Source organism: Lutra lutra, chromosome 9, assembly GCF_902655055.1.
Source record: "Lutra lutra chromosome 9, mLutLut1.2, whole genome shotgun sequence".
NCBI classification, from domain to species: domain Eukaryota; kingdom Metazoa; phylum Chordata; class Mammalia; order Carnivora; family Mustelidae; genus Lutra; species Lutra lutra.
In genome coordinates, this window is record NC_062286.1 from 103,291,650 (window position 1) to 103,312,752 (window position 21,103).

The 21,103-nt window shown below is 35.5% G+C and overlaps 1 protein-coding gene across 1 annotated transcript in view; it reads right to left on the reverse strand.

Moving 5' to 3' along the window:
- The window catches only part of MACROD2 (mono-ADP ribosylhydrolase 2), a 2,010,404-nt gene that overhangs the window by 688,746 nt on the left and 1,300,555 nt on the right, over positions 1-21,103 (reverse strand). The window lies entirely within an intron of this gene.

Sequence of the window (21,103 nt, forward strand, 5' to 3'; positions counted from 1 at the left end):
CTCTTAACCAACACCCTCTGTCTCTTCCTATCTATTCTCAATTAATTGTCAGAAGGATCCTTTGAAACCATAAATCATAGTGTTTATCTCTTCTGCTCAAAATCCTAAAACTGCTTTGTTGCACTTAGAGTAAAAGTCAAGATTACTGCATAGACCTTCATGATTGGATTCTGCTTTACCTCTCCAACTTTATCCTCTACTCCCTCTCTCTGACTCACTGTGTCCAGCCACAATGGCCTCCTGCTAGGACTGATACATGTCTCTGTAGTTACTGCTCCACATCATGGAATGCTCTTCCTCAAGGTGTCTACTTGGCAAATTCTTCACTTCTTTTAAGAATTTATCGAATAGGGGCACCTGGGTGGCTCAGTGGGTTAAAGCCTCTGCCTTCGGCTCGGGTCATGATCCTGGTGTCCTGGGATCGAGCTCCGCATCGGGCTCTCTGCTTAGCGGGGAGCCTGCTTCCCCCATCTCTCTGCCTACTTGTGATCTCTGTCAAACAAATAAATAAAATCTTAAAAAAAAAAAGAATTTATCAAATATTATGTTCTTAATGAGGCCTATTCTAACTACCCTATTAAATACTGATTTTCCCATCCCAGTCCCAAATGTTTGGCCCTTCTGATCCTTCTTATCTTCATTAAAAAAAGAAAAAATCCATTATACTTATCACCTTTTAGCAAGCTATGTAATTTTGTTATTTATTACACTTACTACATTTACTACTACATTTAGGGCAGGGATGTGTTTTACTAACTGATATTTGCCAAGCACCTAGAATAGGCCCTGACAAATAATAGAAACACAACAAATATTATTTTAAAGGACTTCAACCTGTACCAAGTTGAGAGGAGGGGCTGGGTAGAAAACAATATAAGCATCCACTGAATTATAGGGTAATTCACGTTAGAATATATATCACAGTATTTTGGAGATTCACTGTTTTTCTAATTTGTTCTCCAAGAAATTTGAACAAGTTTACCTTACCTGAAAGTGTGTAGGTGTCCTGTCCCTGCTTGCCTTCTGGTCTTCATTCTTGGGCCACTTGTGGTGGTCTTGGAGATAGAGTAAAAGGAAAACTTCTCCCACATTGTCATGATGCAGTTTTTTCTTGCTTATCTTTTTAGTTTCCTATCCTGGCACTTTCCCAATGTGAGTGAAATTATAAGTCTCCTCCAACCTAACAATGTTCTTCCAAGATTGGTGAAAGATCACATATAATTTACTTTTAAATCTTATATTATTTACTTTTAAAAATGGGTGAGGGAATGTACATTTAAGAGTATATGCAGAGGGAAGGAGAAGGGAAAATGCAGTAAGTTGATTAGAATTAAAAATATGGTCTTTATATTTCATAAATTAAAATGTTCTAAAACAGATAAAATGTACTTTATATCAGCTTATCCACTAAGGTAAAAAATTAACAATTTTATATGTATAAATGTCTGGTGTTGTGTATAGAGCTGGGATATTTGAACTTATTAAAAATTCTAATTTTAAAGTAAACAACATCGCTATATGAGACTAGCAAAGATAAATGCTGTTATCAAGGTAAGTATTTGTAAAGAAATTTCTTAAGTGACCAAACTGATCACATTTTTTTCCCAAATAACTTTCTCATCTTGTTCTGAAAACAAATCTAAATGTATTTTTAGCATCTCCTGAAAAGATGAAAAATGGTCCTGATGGCTTATCTCATTCATCACTTTTACAATTAAGAAAAGGTAGTTTCTTCCTCTTTCATATTTGTTCTCTAGAAGCAGATCTAAAGAGGCCAAGATGAAGCAACAAATCAAGCAGCTTGGATCTGAATGTGATGGATATAAAAACATCACAGGGCATATTAAGAACCTAAACACAATTTCTACTAAGGAAATTGGGAATATATTAACTCCTTGAGAGAAAGCCTACTAAAATCTAAGTCGCTGAGTAGCTCTTGTCTGATTGGTACAAACCCTAAAACTCTCTTCCAAAATATCCTAAACTTGGGGAAGGCCACCATATGTCACATTAATGGAACCCCTGCTCCCTTGTTGCCTGCATGAACTCTGATTAATGGAAGACATGCTATGAATGATACAAGTGATTACACTACATAAGTTAGGACACAGACAGGCCAGGGCTTGATTAGATTCTGGAAAAAAACACCTCCTCTCTCCTGGGGCATGGCTGTCCACAGCACAGCAGTCATCTGTTAAATACTGGCATATTTCCTCATGGAGGTTACCAAGCATCAGTTTAGAATTTAACACCTACCTTCCCAGAGCTGCCTTAAAATCTACCCCTTGTGTCACTTCAAATAAAAATGAGAATGAATGCATAAATGAGAAGGCAAACTTTAAAATAGAAAGGAATTACTTAATATGACAGAGAAGCCCAAATGTGACAAGCCATGGATAAACACAGACGTGTTTCTAGCCTTAGCCATGACATGATTTTGCAATTTCCACTTTGCAAATAAATTTTACTGAAAACCTCTTCTCTTATATCTTCAAATGTTACTGACTTTGGTCAAATATTCAGAGTTACAAGGTACAAATATGAAACCCTGGCAAAAGAAGGGAGGCAATATATTCTTAGCCAACCAGAATATCAACAACAAGGACCAGTGGGGTGAGCTATCTTATCACAACCTTACACCTTTAGACTTCTATTGTCAGGTTTTTAGGTTGAAGTTAGCATCCATGTCTATCTGCACTATTGGCTGCCACCACAGAAAGGCCAACATTTTTATCAACAAGTATCAAGAACTAACTTGTCTTCCTGTGGAAGAAATTCTATGAATGCCTTTTCATATACAGACAGTTTGAATACTCTTTGTAATCAAAGTCAGGCTCTCAACTAGGCAATATCTGATGCTTATTTTCAAGAGTGTAAGAAAAAGACTTAACCTATATTACCTTCTGTCTTGATATGCCTGGGGTTTATCTAATAGATTGTCTAATTGTGGTTGGAGACCAACAACACCTTTTCTACCTGTGTTGTGGTTAATGACTTTGAGAGAGAGATTGATTCAAAAACTCCAAGGACAAACACGATCTCTTCTAAAGGCACCAGTCTCTCTTTTGTTATTTTCAATGTCCTGATTAATGTCAGCTCACGTGATGACACAAGAGAATAGTGGCTGAAGAGGATGTTATTTCAATTTCAATCATTTGATATCTGGACTATCAATTACATAAGAGAATATGAAAGCTTAGAAAGTAAAGGCAGGGTCTGTGCCATCAAAACATTTATAATGTTTTTGGTAAATCAAGACATACATATGGAAAGCTAACATAAGATAGGGATTATCCTACCAATATATACAGAGACAAGAGAACATTAGGGGTTCACAGGAAGATTACTGAATTGGGGTGTTATGAGCAGTCTTAGAGAGGAGATGAAATCTAAAACTTGTTCTTGAGTATGGGAAGATTTTGTATAAAATGGAAGACTGAGCACGAAGAGGAAGAATTCAGGTCATACCTAAATGTTTGATGCATATTGTATATTGAAAATTGTACTTCCCTACAGGAATAAAAGCTTAAAGTCTTTCTAAGCAAAGAACAAAACAAAGCCCCAAAATCCCTATTTTTAAAGAAATATTTCAGTTTTATATTACACTGATTAACATTATTTTAGAGCGATTTAAACAAATGAAAATAGAAAGCTGACATCACCAAGATGGCAACACAGGAAGTTCCTGACTCCCTCTTCCCGTGGATGCACCGAAGTCCAGCTATATAAGGATCATTTCCTTCTGAGAGAAATCTAGAAAGAAGTTGAGTGACTCTTACACATCAGACAACAGGAAAAAATATTCACATTGAAATGGATAGGGAAGGCTGAGAGCCACTTTCACCATAAATCCACCCCCACACAGCACCTTAGAATCAGGAACAAATGCCCAACTCCTATCTTCTCCCCAAGGAGCGAAGGATTTGGACCACACATCTAGCACCCTAACTTTTAAGGCTGTCACCCAAGGGACAGAGCTCAAATCACCTAATGCTGAAAGCCAGCAGAGGTTGCATTCACAAATTCCCTGGCGCTATAAAGAAGAAGTTGTTAAAATGGCACAGGAGCACTCCCATGGCTATCCCCCCACAAACATACTATAAGAAAAGAAAATGACAGGCCAATATCTCTGATAAACATGGGTGCAAAAATTCTTTTTTTTTTAATACTTTATTTATTTATTTGACAGAGAGATAGCAAGAGCAGGAACACAAGCAGCAGAAGTGGGAGAGGAAGAAGCAGGCTTCCCACCAAGCTGGGAGCCCAATGTGGGGCTTGATCCCAGGACCCTGGGGTCATGTCCTAAGCTGAAGGCTGATGTTTAATGACTGAGCCACCCAGGCACCCCGAGATGCAAAAATTCTTAACAAAATTCCATTAAACTGAATTCAATGGTATATTAAAAGTATCATACATCGGGGCGCCTGGGTGGCTCAGTGGGTTAAGCCGCTGCCTTCGGCTCAGGTCATGATCCCAGGGTCCTGGGATCGAGTCCCGCGTCGGGCTCGCTGCTCAGCAGGAAGCCTGCTTCCCTTCCTCTCTCTCTGCCTGCCTCTCTGCCTACTTGTGATCTCTCTCTGTCAAATAAATAAATAAAATCTTTTAAAAAAAAAAGTATCATACATCATGATCAAATGGGATTTATCTCTGGGATGCAAGATAGTTCAACATATCAATATCAAATCAATAATGTGATATATCACAGTAACAAAACAAAAACAAAAATCTTATGATCATCTCAGTAGATGCAGAAAAAACATTTGATAAAATTCATGATAAAAACTCTCAAAAATTAGGTATAGATGGAACGTGTCTCAACATAATAAAGGCCGTTAATGACAAATCCACAGCATATATCATATCCAATGGTGAAAAGCTGAAAGCTTTTCTTCTAAGGTCTGGAACAAGACAAAAATTCCCCGTCTTGCCACTCAATATTATATAATATTACTCAATATTATACTAGAAGTCCTACCCAGAGCAATCAGACAAGAAAAAGAAATAAAAGCCATTCAAACTGAAAAAAAGAAGAACTAAGATTGTTTGCAGATAACAATTATGCTATTATAGATAGAAAGTCTATAGACTCAAACAAAAAAGACTCAAACAAAAAAAATTAGAACTAATAAATAAATTTAATAAACTGCAGGATATAAAATCAGTTTACAAAAACCCCCCTTGCTTTTCTAATGCTAACAACAAACTATCAGAAAGAGAAATTAAGAAAGCAATCCCATTTATTAAGCATCAAAAAAAGTGTAAAATAGTAATATATTTAACCTAGGAGTTTAAAGATCTGTACATTGAAAAGTATAAGACATTTTTCAAAAAAGGTGAAGAAGAGGGGCGCGTGGGTGGCTCAGTGGGTTAATGCCGCTGCCTTCGGCTCAGGTCATGATCCCAGGGTTCTGGGATCGAGCCCCGCATCAGGCTCTCTGCTCAACAGGGAGCCTGCTTCCTCCTCTCTCTCTGCCTGCCTCTCTGCCTACTTGTGATCTCTGTCTGTCAAATAAAAAAAAAAAAAAAAAAAAAAAAAAAGGTGAAGAAGACACAAATAAGTAAAAAACTATTCCCTGCCCACAGATTTGAAGAATTAATAGTTACAAAGTCCATATGACTCAAAATGATGTACCAATTCAATGCAATCCCTCTCAAAATTCCAATGGAATTTTTACAGAAACAGAAACCAAAAAAATCCCAAAATTCATATGGAACCACAAAAGACCCTAAATAGTCAAAACAATCTTGAGAAAGACCAAGGCTAGAAGCATCACACTCTCTGATTTCAAACTATATTACAAAGTTATAGTAATCAAAATAGTATGGCTCTGGAAACAGACAAAGACACAAAGACCAATGGAACTGAACTAACAGCCCAGAAATAAATCTTTCTCTCTCTATATATATATATACATCTATATATATCTCTCTATATATAGATATATTCAATTTATTTCCCAAAAAGGAGTCAAGAATATTCAGTGGGTAAAAGGACAGTCTCTTTGATAAATGGTTTTGGGGAAACTAGATAGCCACATGCAAAGAAAAGAAACTAAGTATCTTACGTGATAAACAAAAATCAACTCAACCATAGTCAAAAAATTGAATGTAAGACATGATTTTATCAAACTCCTAGAAGAAAACATAAGGAAAAACATGCTGATGTTGGTTTTGGCAATTATTATTATTATTAATATTTTTTATTTGTTCACAAAAGTAAAAATAAGTAAGTGGGACTAGATCAACCTAAAAAGATTCCATACAGCAAAGAAAACCATGAACAACAAAAGGAAACCTATGGAATGGGAGGAAATATTTGTAAACCATATGTACAACAAGGAGTTAATATCCAAAATCTACAAAGAACTAACACAACTCAATAGCAAATAAGTAAATAACACAATTAAAATGAGCAAAGAATCTGAATAGACATTTTCCCAAAGAAAACATTCCAATGGACAACAGGTAAATGAAAAGTTGTTCAACATCACTAATCATCAGGGAAATGTAAATCATCAACACCACACTAGGCTATCACTTCATCCTGTTAGGATGTTTATTATCAAGAATTTAAGAGATCGGGACGCCTGGGTGGCTCAGTGGGTTAAAGCCTCTGCCTTCGGCTCAGGTCATGATCCCAGGGTCCTGGGATCGAGCCCCGCATTGGGCTCTCTGCTCTGCAGGGAGCCTGCTTCCTCCTCTCTCTCTCTCTGCCTGCCTCTCTGCCTACTTGTGATCTCTCTCTGTCAAATAAATAAATAAAATCTTAAAAAAAAAAAAAGAATTTAAGAGATAACAAATGCTGGTAAGGATGTAAAGAAAAGGGAACCCTTGTACAGTATCAGTGGGAATGTAGACTGGTGCAGTCACTATGGAAAACAGTATGGAGATTCCTCAAGAAATCTAAAAGAGAACTACCATATGATCCAGCAATTCCACTCCTGGGTATATATTCAAAGAAAATGAAATCACTGGGTGCCTGGGTGGCTCAGTGGGTTAAGCCACTGCCTTTGGCTCAGGTCATGATCTCAGGGTCCTGGGATCGAGGCCCGCATCGGGCTCTCTGCTCAGCGGGGAGCCTGCTTCCCTCTCTCTCTCTCTCTCTCTGCCTGCCTCTCTGTCTACTTGTGATCTCTCTCTGTCAAATAAATAAATAAAATCTTTAAAAAAAAAAAAAAAGAAAATGAAATCATTATCTTGAAAAGATATCTGTACTTTCATATACATAGCAGCAAGTTCATGATAGCCTTGGTATGGAAGCAACGTGTGTCTGAGAATGAATGAGTGGATAAAGAAAATGTGAGATTAAAAATTAATTAAACATTTTAAAAATTTTAAATAAATAATTTAAAAATTATTTAATAAAATTAAATAAATAATTTAAAAATTATTTAATAAAATTAAATAATTTAAAAATTATTAAATAGGTATTTTAAAAGAACATGTGAGATTACATATAAAATACATATAATTATATATAAGCTTGTGTAGAAATAATTTTATATATAATATGTTAGAGAAATATATAAAATATATTCTAAAAAGAAGGAAATTCTGCTATTTGTGGCAACATGGATAAATCTGTAGGGCATTATCTAACTGATATTAGCCAGACAGACAAAGACTAATACTACATGGTATCACTTATATGAGAAATTAAAAAAAAACAAAAGTCAGACTCATAAAAAACAGAGTAAAATGGTGGTTACCAGGGGTTGGGGGTTAGAGAAATGGGAGAAAGGGTACACATATTCACTTATAAGATGTGTAAGTTCTTAGGTTCTAATTTATAGCATGGTGACTATATCTGATACTATAGAGTCAACTACAGTATAATTACTACTATACTGTATAACTGAAGCGTGCTAAGAGAGTTGGTAAATGTTCTCACACACACAAAAAAGGTAAGTTTGTAAGGTGATGAATATGTTAATTAACCTGTTTACGGGAATCCTTCCATAATGTATATGTATATCCACCACAATGTATATGTATATCTAATCACTAACTTGTATAATTCAAATGTATTATAATTTTATTTGTCCATTATATCTCAATAAAGCTGAAAAAAAATTTTAAAAAAGGTGAAATTATTTCCTGGAGCATTGGTACAACTCACTGTATAGATCTTGTTTCAGATCATATTGGAAAGAAGCACAAGCATACACAAACAGAAAAAGTTCTTAAATCCTATTTAGGTAGTTTTTAAAATAAAGGCAAAGGAATAAACTGGAAATAACAGAGAAATTGGATGCACAAGGCCTACACTGCAGTCTTGGGTCTGTCTGTTCAGGTGTAGACTGGTGAAGTTAAAGGAAAGAAAGAAAGAGTTTGATGTAAGTAGAAATTGGAGACACAGTCTGGGGACATCTAAAATGTCCAGACAGGAGTAAAAACTAGCATCATAAAAATAACTATGGGAGAGGAAGGGATAGATGATAAAAATACATATGAAGTAGGATAAACAAGATTTACAGAATCAATTAAATAGAATGCAGGTTTATGGAGGGAAGTGGGAAAAGAAAGGTTAAGGGTAATGACTCAGAGGTTTAAGGCTTGGGCCAAAGGCTGGATGGTGACATCATAAGAAATATTTGCAAAGAGACAACAATTGGTAGAGACAAAATTAGTTCAGTTTTAGACTCAATGGATTGAGAATCTTCATGGGTTTCTATATATAGTTTTTAATCCTTATAGAAATAAATAATTTTTTCAAGGAAAAGAAAATCAAATAGGTCTGCAAGGTTTTGACCATTTCAACATTGATAGATGAAGTAAAAGTTGTAAAAGTTGTAATACTGTATGTTTGTTCCTTTAAGTTTCATAGCCCTTACTTTTAAGAATGGAATTCTAATATAAGCCACTGTTCCTGTCAAACACATCTGTCAGTAATGGCAGAAAAGTCAGGAATAGAGGATCCAAGCTGCCAAGGAATTAGACCATTTGTCAAAAGGAAGCAAAGGGAGCAATCTGCCAATGACTGACCCCTTGTACTCAATGAGGAACAAAGGCAAATTATGCAATTTACCAATGTAAGATGGCAAAGTGTCAATGTCAAAACATAGCATTATTCTAGTTGAAAAGTGAGCCCCAAGCTCTGAATTTATAGTTAAGCTCACTGGGGACCATGCAATCACAGGGCTCATTAACAAAGTAGTAGAACTAAAATTTAGATCTGACTCCTCAAACAAAATTATTTTTCCTCAATGCCAAATTCCATTTCTTATAAATATGTTTCATGGATTCACAGTCATTCCTAGTATGCACACCTTGTTCGTGCTTCAGTTATCAAGGTGGAATCCATTACAAAATAAAGACTCTGTAGGTTTTATACAATTGTAAACAATCCACCACCAAGCAGAAGATAAATTTATGGAAAATGGGTTGCAATTGCTTTCAAGGTCATCCATACTCTCTACAAATATGTAACCAAAAACCATAGGAAGAAATAGTTCATAAAACCAGAGTTACTTTGACTAAAAATGCTCACTCATTATCATAAGTGAATAATTAACTAAAGCTTAGAGGGGTTGGGGAGAGCAGATTTTGGATTTCAACCCTTCCTCCACTTAACTCTCTTGGGACAAAGAGATTTCAGTATGGAACTAGGATTTTCCTTAAAGCTTTCCAATCAATTGTATTTTATTTAGTCACATGTCATTATTAAGCAAAAATGATTTTTATCCTTTGTGGCTCCATTTCTGTGAATCATTACTCAGTCTAATAAAAACGAAGGCATAATGTATGCATGATAAATATTCCCCTCTTATACTGGCTTCCAAACCTTTTTCTACAACATACTCAAGGCAATTACTATCAATTCACTGGCATATAAAATTAAACCCATTTGCCATCTTTGATTGAGTTTCACCCACTGGCTATTGTTTTGTATATAAAAAACATATTTCCCAAACTTTATGATCCGCAAAACCATTTGAAGAAGAAGCATGAAGCTGAGACACTAACAATAGATTAGAATAAATTTTAGCCCCCCAAATTCCAAGATGCTGTATAGTAAACTGATCTAAATACAACTAATCCATTTGAAAAATGAAAAATCACATCATTTACTATCAACACACATATATATCATACATGCAAACTGATTTGCTTACTCCCTTGAAGGAAAAAAAAAATATATATATATTTTCTCAGTGTCTTCACAAAAATTAATGTACATCACAAACACTTTCCAATATATAACTAATACAAACAAGGAGAACATTTAATTAGCAATTAGTCTGATTAACATTCCTCAGAGACTAATTTGTTTTACCAGATGGCCTTCATAAAAATAATTCTTAGAGGATTTCTTTAAAAATCATCTAAGCTAATTATAAGATGTAGGAAGAGATAGAAATTTTAACAATCATACCAAGAATAAATTAAGTTCAAGTTGTAAGTCTTCAAAATATGACTGGGAAGCAGAGAATGGCAAAAGGGAGTTTGTGGGCCTGCCCAGTGAGACGGAGAGCCAAGAACTAGGAACAGTTTGTTGAGAGGGCAAAATCCAGGCACTAAGCTGGAGGTGAGCAAGCTACATAAGAAAAGCAAATCTCAAATTAGACACTGGAAACTGAACTGGACCAAAGCCAAGGTAAGTTCCAAAGCACAAAAGAAGAAAAGAGCAAGCAGGCACAGAGCCCAGAAAGAATTCTGCTGAATGCTGCCTGGCAGCCACATCAACTGACTTTGCCACAGGGCCACAACTAATGGTCTTTCCTTAGGCATGCACTTTGAGACACATTTCCAGAAGCTTTGATGGATTCTCTCACCCACGAAGAAGTGAGCTCACACTTATTGAATTCATACTTTTATCAGACACTGAACTAGAAGATTCATTACGTTATCCCAAGTGGCTTGGTCTTCACCCAAAAAAATTTTTCCCCCTCCTAACACACACTGCTAGTCTACATTTCTCAGCCTTTTGGCAGGCAGGCACCGCAATGATACTGAGTTATGGCCAATGGAATTGGGGGAGAAGTGATGCTTTCTAGTATCATTTCACAAAAACCTTCCATTAGTGATCCACCATGTCTTCATCCAATTGCTGGTCAACAGAAGAGAAAATACAAGGACTTAGAAAGTGGGTCCCTGATGACCACAGATAATGTTTCCCTTCTCATGATTGCTCACAATGGACTGTTATTACATTAATTAAAAAAATACTTATTGTGGTAAACTGGAGATTTAGCTTGCTATTGAAGCTAGCTCCAGTAAGACACCTATTTATCTAATTTAACAGTTACAACAATTTGTGGTAGTGGTATTTGGTACCACTACCAAATAGTGGTAGCCTATCTTAACATAGATAAATCAGGAATTTATACCTAATTATGTCAGACTAAAATCTATTCCTTCTCACCAAGTATTTCAGTAATTAATATATGAAAAAAAGGAAGACATATGCTTTGTTTTATTTTTTGAATTAAGTTCCCATTACAAATTAGCCAATTTAAATTGTACAGTCAATGGCATTAATACATTCAAAATATTGCATAATTACCACATCCAACTAGTTCCAAAATATATTCACCCCCCAAAAGTAACCCTGTGCCCATTAAGTAATTATTTCCCATTTACCCCTATCTTATCCCCTGGCAACCAACAATCTGATTTCTGTCTCTGTGGACTTACATATTCTAGATATTTCATATAAATTGGATTATATGATATGTGACCTATTGTGTCTGGTTGCATTCACTTGGCATAATTGTTTTGAGGTTCAACCACAATGGAGCAAATAACATTATTTCATTTCTTTTATAGCTGAAAACTATTCTATTGTATACCACAATTTGTTTACCCATTCATCCATTGGATTATTTTCACCTTTTATCTACTGTGAGCAGTTCTTGATGAACATGCATGCATATATATTTGAGTAACCTGTCTATTCTTTTGGGTATTTCCTTAGAAGTGGAAATTGTGGGTGACGTGATTTTGTTTAGCTTTTGGAGGAGCTCTCAAACTGTGTTCCACAACAGTTATACCATTTCATATTCCTACCAGAAATAATAAAAAATGTTTCAATTTCTCCATGTCCTTACAAACACACTATGCCTTCCTTCTTATTAGACTGATACAGCACCTCATAGCCACTATGATTTTAATGAAAATAACAACAACACTGGCAATTAACAAGTATAGGGTGAGTCTCTCGGATATATATTTGTATCTGTTCTGACAACTGCTGCCTTTTGGAAAGTTTATTTCATTAACATTTAAAATAATTTCTGATGAGGCAGGAATTAATTCTCTCATTTTGCTGTTTTCTGTATATCTTACACTATTTTGTTCCTCATTTCCTCTATTATTGCTTTGATTTGCATTTAATTGGCTGTTTTCTAGTGTGACATTTTTATTCCCTTCTCATTTTCTTTTTGATATATTCTTAGATATTTTCTTAGTGTTTGTCATGGGGATTACACTTAATATTCCAAATTTATAACAATCTCTTTTTAATTAAACCCAGCTTCAATATCATATTAAAACTGCTCTTATCCAGCTCTAGACCCTCTTTATGTTATTATTGTCACAAATTTTATATATCTTTATACATGATGTTTCCCTTAACACAGATTTATAATCTTTATGCATTTGTTTTTAAAATAATGTAAGAAATAAAAAAAGGAGTTGCAAATAAAAAATAACATTGGATTTTTAATTCACTTACTAGAGTTCTTTATTTCTTTAAGTGACTTTAAGTTCTTGTGTAATTTTCATTCATTTCAGCATGAAAATTTCCTTTTAGTACTCCCTGACGAACAAGTCTACCAGTTTTCAGTTTTTATCTGGAAATGTCTTGATTTTGCCTTTATTTTTTGAAGGATAGTTTTGCCAGATATAGAATTCTTGGTTGATAGGCTTGTTTTCCTTTTAGCACTTTAAATATACCATCTTGCTCCCTTCCAGTGTCCACAGTTTCTGATGAGAAATTTACTTAGTCTTATTGAAGATCACTTTGTATGTGAAAGATCACTTCTCTTTTGCAGCTTTTAAGATTCTCTTTGTCTGTCTCTGGACAATTTGATTGTAATGTGTCTTGGTGCAAATGTCTTTGTTTATCCTTCTTGTAGTTCACTGAGTTTCTTGAATGTATAGATTTATATCTTTTATTAAACTTGGTATGTTTTAGCCATTGTTTATTCCAGTATTCTTTCTTCCTTTTTCTCTCTCTCAGCCTTCTGGGATTCCCATTTTGCATATGCTGGTATGCTTGAAGGTTTCTTAGGCTTTGCACATTTTTTTTCATTTTCTTTCTCTCATATTAGATAATTTCATAGACCTATCTTCAAGTTTGTTCATTCTGCCTACTTAAATCTGTTATTGAAATCCTCTGCTGAGAGTGGCTCTATATTGGGGCACTTCTTCAATGCTTGGCCATGCTGTTTAGAATTCTACCTTATCTTCACCTGTTTAGAATTCTACCTTATCTTCACCTCCTGTTTGACAGGGCCAAAGGTGACTAGCCAGAGGTGAATACTTAGGGTCTTTTCAGATCTTTTCTGAGCATGTGTAGTGCACTGGACATGTCTGTGGCTTTCTAATTTCTCCAGTGTATATACAGACACTTTTCAATGGCCCAATTTCCTGAAAAAACTTCTTTCCAAGTTTTTCCTCCCAGGCTTTCAGTGCTATATTGTTTGTCTCAGCTATAAGCTTTTCCATCAAGGCTATAGGTCATTCATTTGTCTTGCATAGTTTTTGAGAAACGCCCACTGGCTTTTCATCCTAAGTGAGTTCCAAGTTATGCAAAACAAAGACAAGCACCTTATATCACTCCTTCAGGTAGCTCCCAGACAGGTAAATAGATAAGCACAGTTCTTTCAGAATACAGTCTTTTTTTTTTTTTTTTTTCCTCCAGAATCAGGGAACAATACCCTTCACAGGGAACAAAAGCTTCAGGAATTCCACCAACATGGATAAGAGAGTATGGCTAGGGCAAGTAAAAATGCCATGAAGCTTTTCTACCACTTTTAAGTGACTTTTTCTTGATTCAATATTCATTTGGTTGCTATAAAGATTTGATTGTTTCCAGAGTCATAACAAGCCTGATTCTGACATATTTTGCTTGATTTTTTCAATGTTTCTCTGATGCATAGACCCTTGGAGCTGCATTCCCCTCCATCTTGGCTGATGCCATTCAACAAGTGGTTTTCAAATGATACTGGGTAAAAATATATTGGTCCTAAATGAAGCCATACCCTTGATCTAGATATTCTTTATTATCATATAATTATCAAATTAGCTAGTGCATCACAGACATCACCTAATTAGAGTCCCTAAATAAATAGAATGTGAACAACAAATAAAAACACAGTTATGGGATGGGTTAGCTGGTGAGTTTTAGTCAGGAAACAAACTAAAGTAAACAAAACATTTTTGCAAATAAATAAGAAAAAATGTATTTCTTGGCCTATCCAAATACATTATTGGTGGGGTTGTGGGGGAAGGCCAGGTTCAGGAATCTGAGCTTTAGAATATCTACTAAATATGGATGATGGTTAGTGGTTGATCCAGGATATGTACATACCTTTACTTATCTCCTTCACAATCCCCATCCCCACCCTACTCAGTGGAGGAGGTAGTGGTGGTCAGGAATTTAGTGAGCTACTGAACTCATCTTATTCCTTAACTTTTTTCATTAAAATAAGTAAGAAGAAAGCCCCTGGAGAAGAAGAGAACACCAAATGTATCCCCACAAAACAGGAGAGAAACATTCCAGACATTACTCAAATGAGAAATCTACTTCAGTTATTGCATTTCAATTTTTGAAAGGGAAAGAGTCTCCATTTTTTCCAGAGATAAATTTTAAAATGTAATACATTTTTTGTCAGAAAATTAGTTTCTGACGTGTATTATAGAGAAAATTATAAAATCATGGTATAATTTTATTTCTGACCTCACTTGATAAAATAACAATGTCAAAGTTTAATATATAGATACATGTATATACATATATACATATTTACACACATACTCTTATATACACATTATGAACACACATGTACATATATGTATTTATACCACCATATTTGTTATACCGCTTGTGCTTTCTTCTGTTCTTATAGTTATTATTCTACATAAACTGAAGCAAAAATGAATTAATATACACACAACATATGTTCCTTTTAATTTAATAGATGGAAACATACTATGCACACAGTACTGTACATTGCTTTAAGCTATTCTAAGACATTTTGAACATACATGAAAGTGAGGAAAACCACATCCTAAGTCCCTGTGTACTTATCACAAAGCTTCAACAATTATCAACTTAATCTCCTCTATGACACAGCCTCTCCTCTACCTCTTAAAATACTGTTTTATTTTTTTTAAGCAAATGCCTGTCATCCTGTAATTTTTATCTATAAATATTTCTGATTATCACCCTAAAAAAAGATTTTAAAAATCAAATAAATCATGCTTAAACAAATAAACAGTAATACCTAAATATCACCAATATCCAGTGTTGAATTTCCAGTTGTCTCAAAAGTTAGTGTCTTTGTGTATATATTGTTATGACCATGTGAGAGTGTGTCTGAAGGACAAATTCCTGTGGGTCTTATCCATAACTGTTTCAAATATTTCCCCCCCTAGTTTGCCCTTTTTTCCTTAACTTTGTTACACTTTTTCAATATTGCATTTTTTTCACTTATGGATAGTCACCTTATCTGTATTTCTTTTATTACTTTTTGGTTTATTTAAATTACTTAATTATATTTTTTTGGTCCCTAAAATGTATTTTCTGAAACATAACTTTTAATAGCAGCAAATAAGGAATACTAATTTGTTTAACCATTTCCTGTTATTGTTTGCAATATATTTTTTCTTGCTCCTAGACAACATTGCTCAGTACAAATTTGAAATTATGCCATTATTTGCATTATTGATGCTACTAGTTAACCATTATTTATAGAGTTATCAGCATGTACCCTAAAACATATATAAAGAAATCATTTGTAATATAGATTTTGTTTTCTACTTGAACTTTTCAGAATTTTCTTCCAAACTGTTAGCCCCACTGTTCTATTCTTATCCCCATGGCACTTTGGAAATATCTTTTGCTCTGGTTTACTGGGCAATAAAACACATGGAAAGTGAAACCATGCTGGCCACTATTTATTGGCCACTATTCATTGAAATATCTTAATATTTCCTCTAAATGCCTTTGGTCATATAAATTACATGTATGATCTCTTGGGATATATTGAAAAATGGGCGGCTGGAAGAGAGCCGACCTTCCTGTTTGGACTGAGAATTCCTTTGTGTTGTCTGAGCGGTGATGAGGGAGGAGGGCCATTTACCAAACTCTTTCTGGTTGACTGGATTTCACCTTTGCCTTATCTGAGAAACTTTGTTTCTGCAAGATGCTATAATCACGAAGGATCTAACTTGATTTTTTAAACACAGTTTTGTCCCAAATTCATGCATGTGTGTGTCAATACATCATGTTGTCTCACCCCTCAGTTCCTGAAAGCTGATGAACATTTCCTGAATTTGTTGCTGCAGATTTTTTTTCTCTGCTTTGCATCATTCTCTTTCTTACTATAGCTACACCTTCAAGAAAACTACTTAATTCAGAGACCAAATACACATTAAGCTATGACTGGCAGGCCTCAAGGAAATAGGATTTGTTTGGATTGGATTGAGACCAAATGAGTGCAGTTTTGGAGCTTATGGTGAATGGCTGGTCTAAAGAAAGCTGGTCAGACAGCTTGAAATTCAAACTTCAGAGCAAACTATTGGAGACCTTCAATATTGAGCCCAAACCCTACTTCCAGCTTTACAAACTGCTGTTCTTACCTCTCTACCTGGTCAGTGGAAGTAGAAAAAAACCTGTGGAAATACACTCTTTCCTGGGCTCAGTGCCAAGCACCATAAGCACATTCCCACTGAATCTTCACAACCACCCTGAGGAATGGATACTGTCATCCCCATGTACGGATGAGATAATGCAGTCCTAGAAAAAAAATTAAGTAATTTAACCAGGCCATACTATCCTCGTAAAATATAAAAGTGATGTTGAATGCAGATTAGTCTGCCCTCTGAGCCTTTGCTCTCCTATCAATAATTTATGCTGCTCTGATGAGTCTCCAAATAGCACATGCTTGAGCCATGTTGGACTGTAAACCTTTACCTGTACTCAGCTACATACTTCTCATACATACACCTGTACACACCTCTAAGGTTTTCCTTTGCTTAAAATTCTTACCCCTTCTCTTTCTGAAGAACTCCTATTCATTCTTCAACACCCATCAAAAATATCACTTCTTCCTTGAAGTCTTTCCTTAATTCTACAGACATAATGAATAGTTCTCTCCTTTGTGATTCCACAACACTTTATACACAGTGAAATGTAATATCTTCCTAGTTTCATCATTTGTTTCCTCCCAAGGCAGGTATCCTGTCTTATTTGCTGTTGTATTTACAATCTATAATATGACTCTTGATAAAAAGTAAACACAGAAGAAGTATTCCTTAACTTTGATCATCAATCCATGAAGAAGTCAATCAGATGATAAAGTAATTACTATTTGCAGCCACTAGCTGAAGACAGAGCATATGATGCTAATTTGCCTGATCCATTAGATCTTCAGAAAGGCCCATGGGAGTAAAGGATTCTTCATAGTCAGAAACACAAGATGATAGCTTTCGCTCAGGGTGATGTCAGGATTAATTTGGGATTCAGTAGATACCTATGTCTGTATCAAGTTAGTCCTGCCTTTGCTTTGCTAGAGGTAAGAGAGAATGAAAAGAAGAACTGGATGGAAGATGTCTGCAGCCTTCACCTGGGAGATGTGTGGTCTGAGTAAGGGGATCAGTAAGCAGATTCTGTCTTCCTCACTAATCTCTGCATTCTTTTTGGTCTCACATTTGATCTGTTAAGACTTTCTCTCACTGGTAGTTTTAACACAGAAGTTTGTATGAAAAATAACTCTATATTTTCAATAAGGAAGGGTTTCTATTCACATGAGCATTTCCTGAATCTTTTTTGTCTGGGTTTAAGAGACTAGTGACAAGGCACAGTCAAATGTGTAAAGAAATTGACCAATTTTAGTGTTCTTGACTGTTACTGTATTGCTTTTGGTTGGGGAGAGAGAAATGATAGACCCAAAACCCCCAGAGGGAGGTGACGCTACTCATGAGTTGAAGAACAAATGTTGAGATTATAACTTTCCAAGCTTTGAGGGGAAAAGGAAAGCACAAAGAAGACCTAACCAACCCAGTCTGACCCAAATAACTTAGTGCTTTCCTGAACCACAGTCCAATTGCTAAGCATTCTGGGACTTCTGGGACTTCTGGGACCATGAAGCCAGAGCAAGAAGGAACAAAGGGTATGTGTGCTATGGAAAATTAATCGTTTGTGTTGATTTTTCAGCCAAGAAGATGACTGTCTATCTTTTATTTGTCTCCTTAAAAACAATCATGAAATTCAGTTGTTCTTCTTCCTTTACGCTAAAATGTTTGACATTTGGCAAGTAAGTGGATCTCAACTATAAATAACTTTAAAAAGTGTAGTTTCCCATGTGAATAACCTTTACCTTTAACATTTGCAAGTTTGAACAATTTTTTTAACAAAGCAAAAAGAAAGAAAGAAAGAAAGAAAATACTTGGATTTATTTAAAGAAAAACTTAGGAGGAGGAGTCAAGATGGTAGAGAAGTAGCAGGCTGAGACTACTTCAGGTAGCGGGAGATCACCGAGATAGCTTATCTAAAGAGTGCAAACACCTACAAATCCAACAGGAGATTGAAGAGAAGAAGTACAGCAATTCTAGAAACAGAAAATCAACCACTTTCTGAAAGTTTATCTAATATATATATTTTTTTTTCCTTTTTATATTTTTTTCTTTATTCGTTTTCTTCTTTTAATGGTTTCATTTTTTTTCTTTTTCTTTCTGAACCTCTTTTTTTCCCCTTTCTCCTCCCTCACGACTTGGGATCTCTTCTGATTTGGCTAAAGCATATTATCCTGGGGTTGTTGCCACCCTTTTAGTATTTTACTTGCTCCTTCATATACTCTTATCTGGACGAAATGACAAGGCGGAAAAACTCACCACAAAAAAAAAGAACAAGAGGTAGTACCAAAGGCTAGGGACCTAATCAATACAGACATTGGTAATATGTCAGATCTAGAGTTCAGAATGATGATTCTCAAGGTTCTAGCCGGGCTCGAAAAAGGCATGGAAGATATTAGAGAAACCCTCTCTGGAGAAATAAAAGCCCTTTCTGGAGAAATAAAAGAACTAAAATCTAACCAAGTTGAAATCAAAAAAGCTATTAATGAGGTGCAATCAAAAATGGAGGCTCTCACTGCTGGATAAATGAGGCAGAAGAAAGAATTAGCGATATAGAAGACCAAATGACAGAGAATAAAGAAGCTGAGCAAAAGAGGGACAAAGAGCTACTGGACCACGAGGGGAGAATTTGAGAGATAAGTGACACCATAAGACGAAACAACATTAGAATAATTGGGATTCCAGAAGAAGAAGAAAGAGAGACGGCAGCAGAAGGTATATTGGAGAGAATTATTGGAGAGAATTTCCCCAATATGGCAAAGGGAACAAGCATCAAAATCCAGGAGGTTCAGAGAACCCCCCTCAAAATCAATAAGGATAGGTCCACACCCTGTCACCTAATAATAAAATTTACAAGTCTTAGTGACAAAGAGAAGATCCTGAAAGCAGCCCGGGAAAAGAAGTCTGTAACATACAATGGTAAAAATATTAGATTGGCAGCAGACTTATCCATAGAGACCTGGCAGGCCAGAAAGAGCTGGCATTAAATATTCAGAGCACTAAATGAGAAAAACATGCAGCCAAGAATACTATATCCAGCTAGGCTATCATTGAAAATAGAAGGAGAGATTAAAAGCTTCCAGGACAAACAAAAACTGAAAGAACTTGCAAACACCAAACCAGCTCTACAGGAAATATTGAAAGGGGTCCTCTAAGCAAAGAGAGACCCTAAAAGTAGTAGATCAGAAAGGGACAGAGACAATGTACAGTAACAGTCACCTTACAGGCAATACGATGGCACTAAATTCATATCTCTCAATAGTTACCCTGAATGTTAATGGGCTAAATGCCCCAATCAAAAGACACAGGGTATCAGAATGGATAAAAAAAAAAAAAAACACCTATATGTTGCCTACAAGAAACTCATCTTAAACCCGAAGACACCTCCAGGTTTAAAGTGAGGTGGTGGAAAAGAATTTACCATGCTAATGGACATCAGAAGAAAGCAGGAGTGGCGATCCTTATATCAGATCAATTAGATTTTAAGCCAAAGACTATAATAAGAGATGAGGAAGGACACTATGTCATACTCAAAGGATCTGTCCAACAAGAAGATCTAACAATTTTAAATATCTATGCCCCTAACGTGGGAGCAGCCAACTATATAAACCAATTAATAACAAAATCAAAGAAACACATCGACAATAATACAATAATAGTAGGGGATTTTAACACTCCCCTCATTGAAATAGATAGATCATCCAAGCAAAAGATCAACAAGGAAATCAAGGCCTTAAATGACACACAGGGCCAGATGGACATCACAGATATATTCAGAACATATCATCCCAAAGCAATTGAATATACATTCTTCTCTAGTGCACATGGAACCTTCTCCAGAATAGATCACATTCTTGGTCCTAAATCAGGTCTCAACCGGTATCAAAAGATTGGGATCATTCCCTGCATATTTTCAGACCACAATGCTCTGAAGCTAGAACTCAATAACAAGAGGAAATTTGGAAAGAACCCAAATACATGGAGACTAAACAGCATCCTTCTAAAGAATGAATGGGTCAACCAGGAAATTAAAGAAGAATTGAAAAAATTCATGGAAACAAATGATAATGAAAACACAACGGTTCAAAATCTGTGGGACACAACAAAGGCAGTCCTGAGAGGAAAATATATAGCAGTACAAGCCTTTCTCAAGAAACAAGAAAGGTCTCAGGTACACAACCTAACCCTACACCTAAAGGAGCTGGAGAAAGAACAAGAAAGAAACCCTAAACCCAGCAGGAGAAGAGAAATCATAAAGATCAGAGCTGAAATCAATGAAATAGAAACCAAAAAAACAATA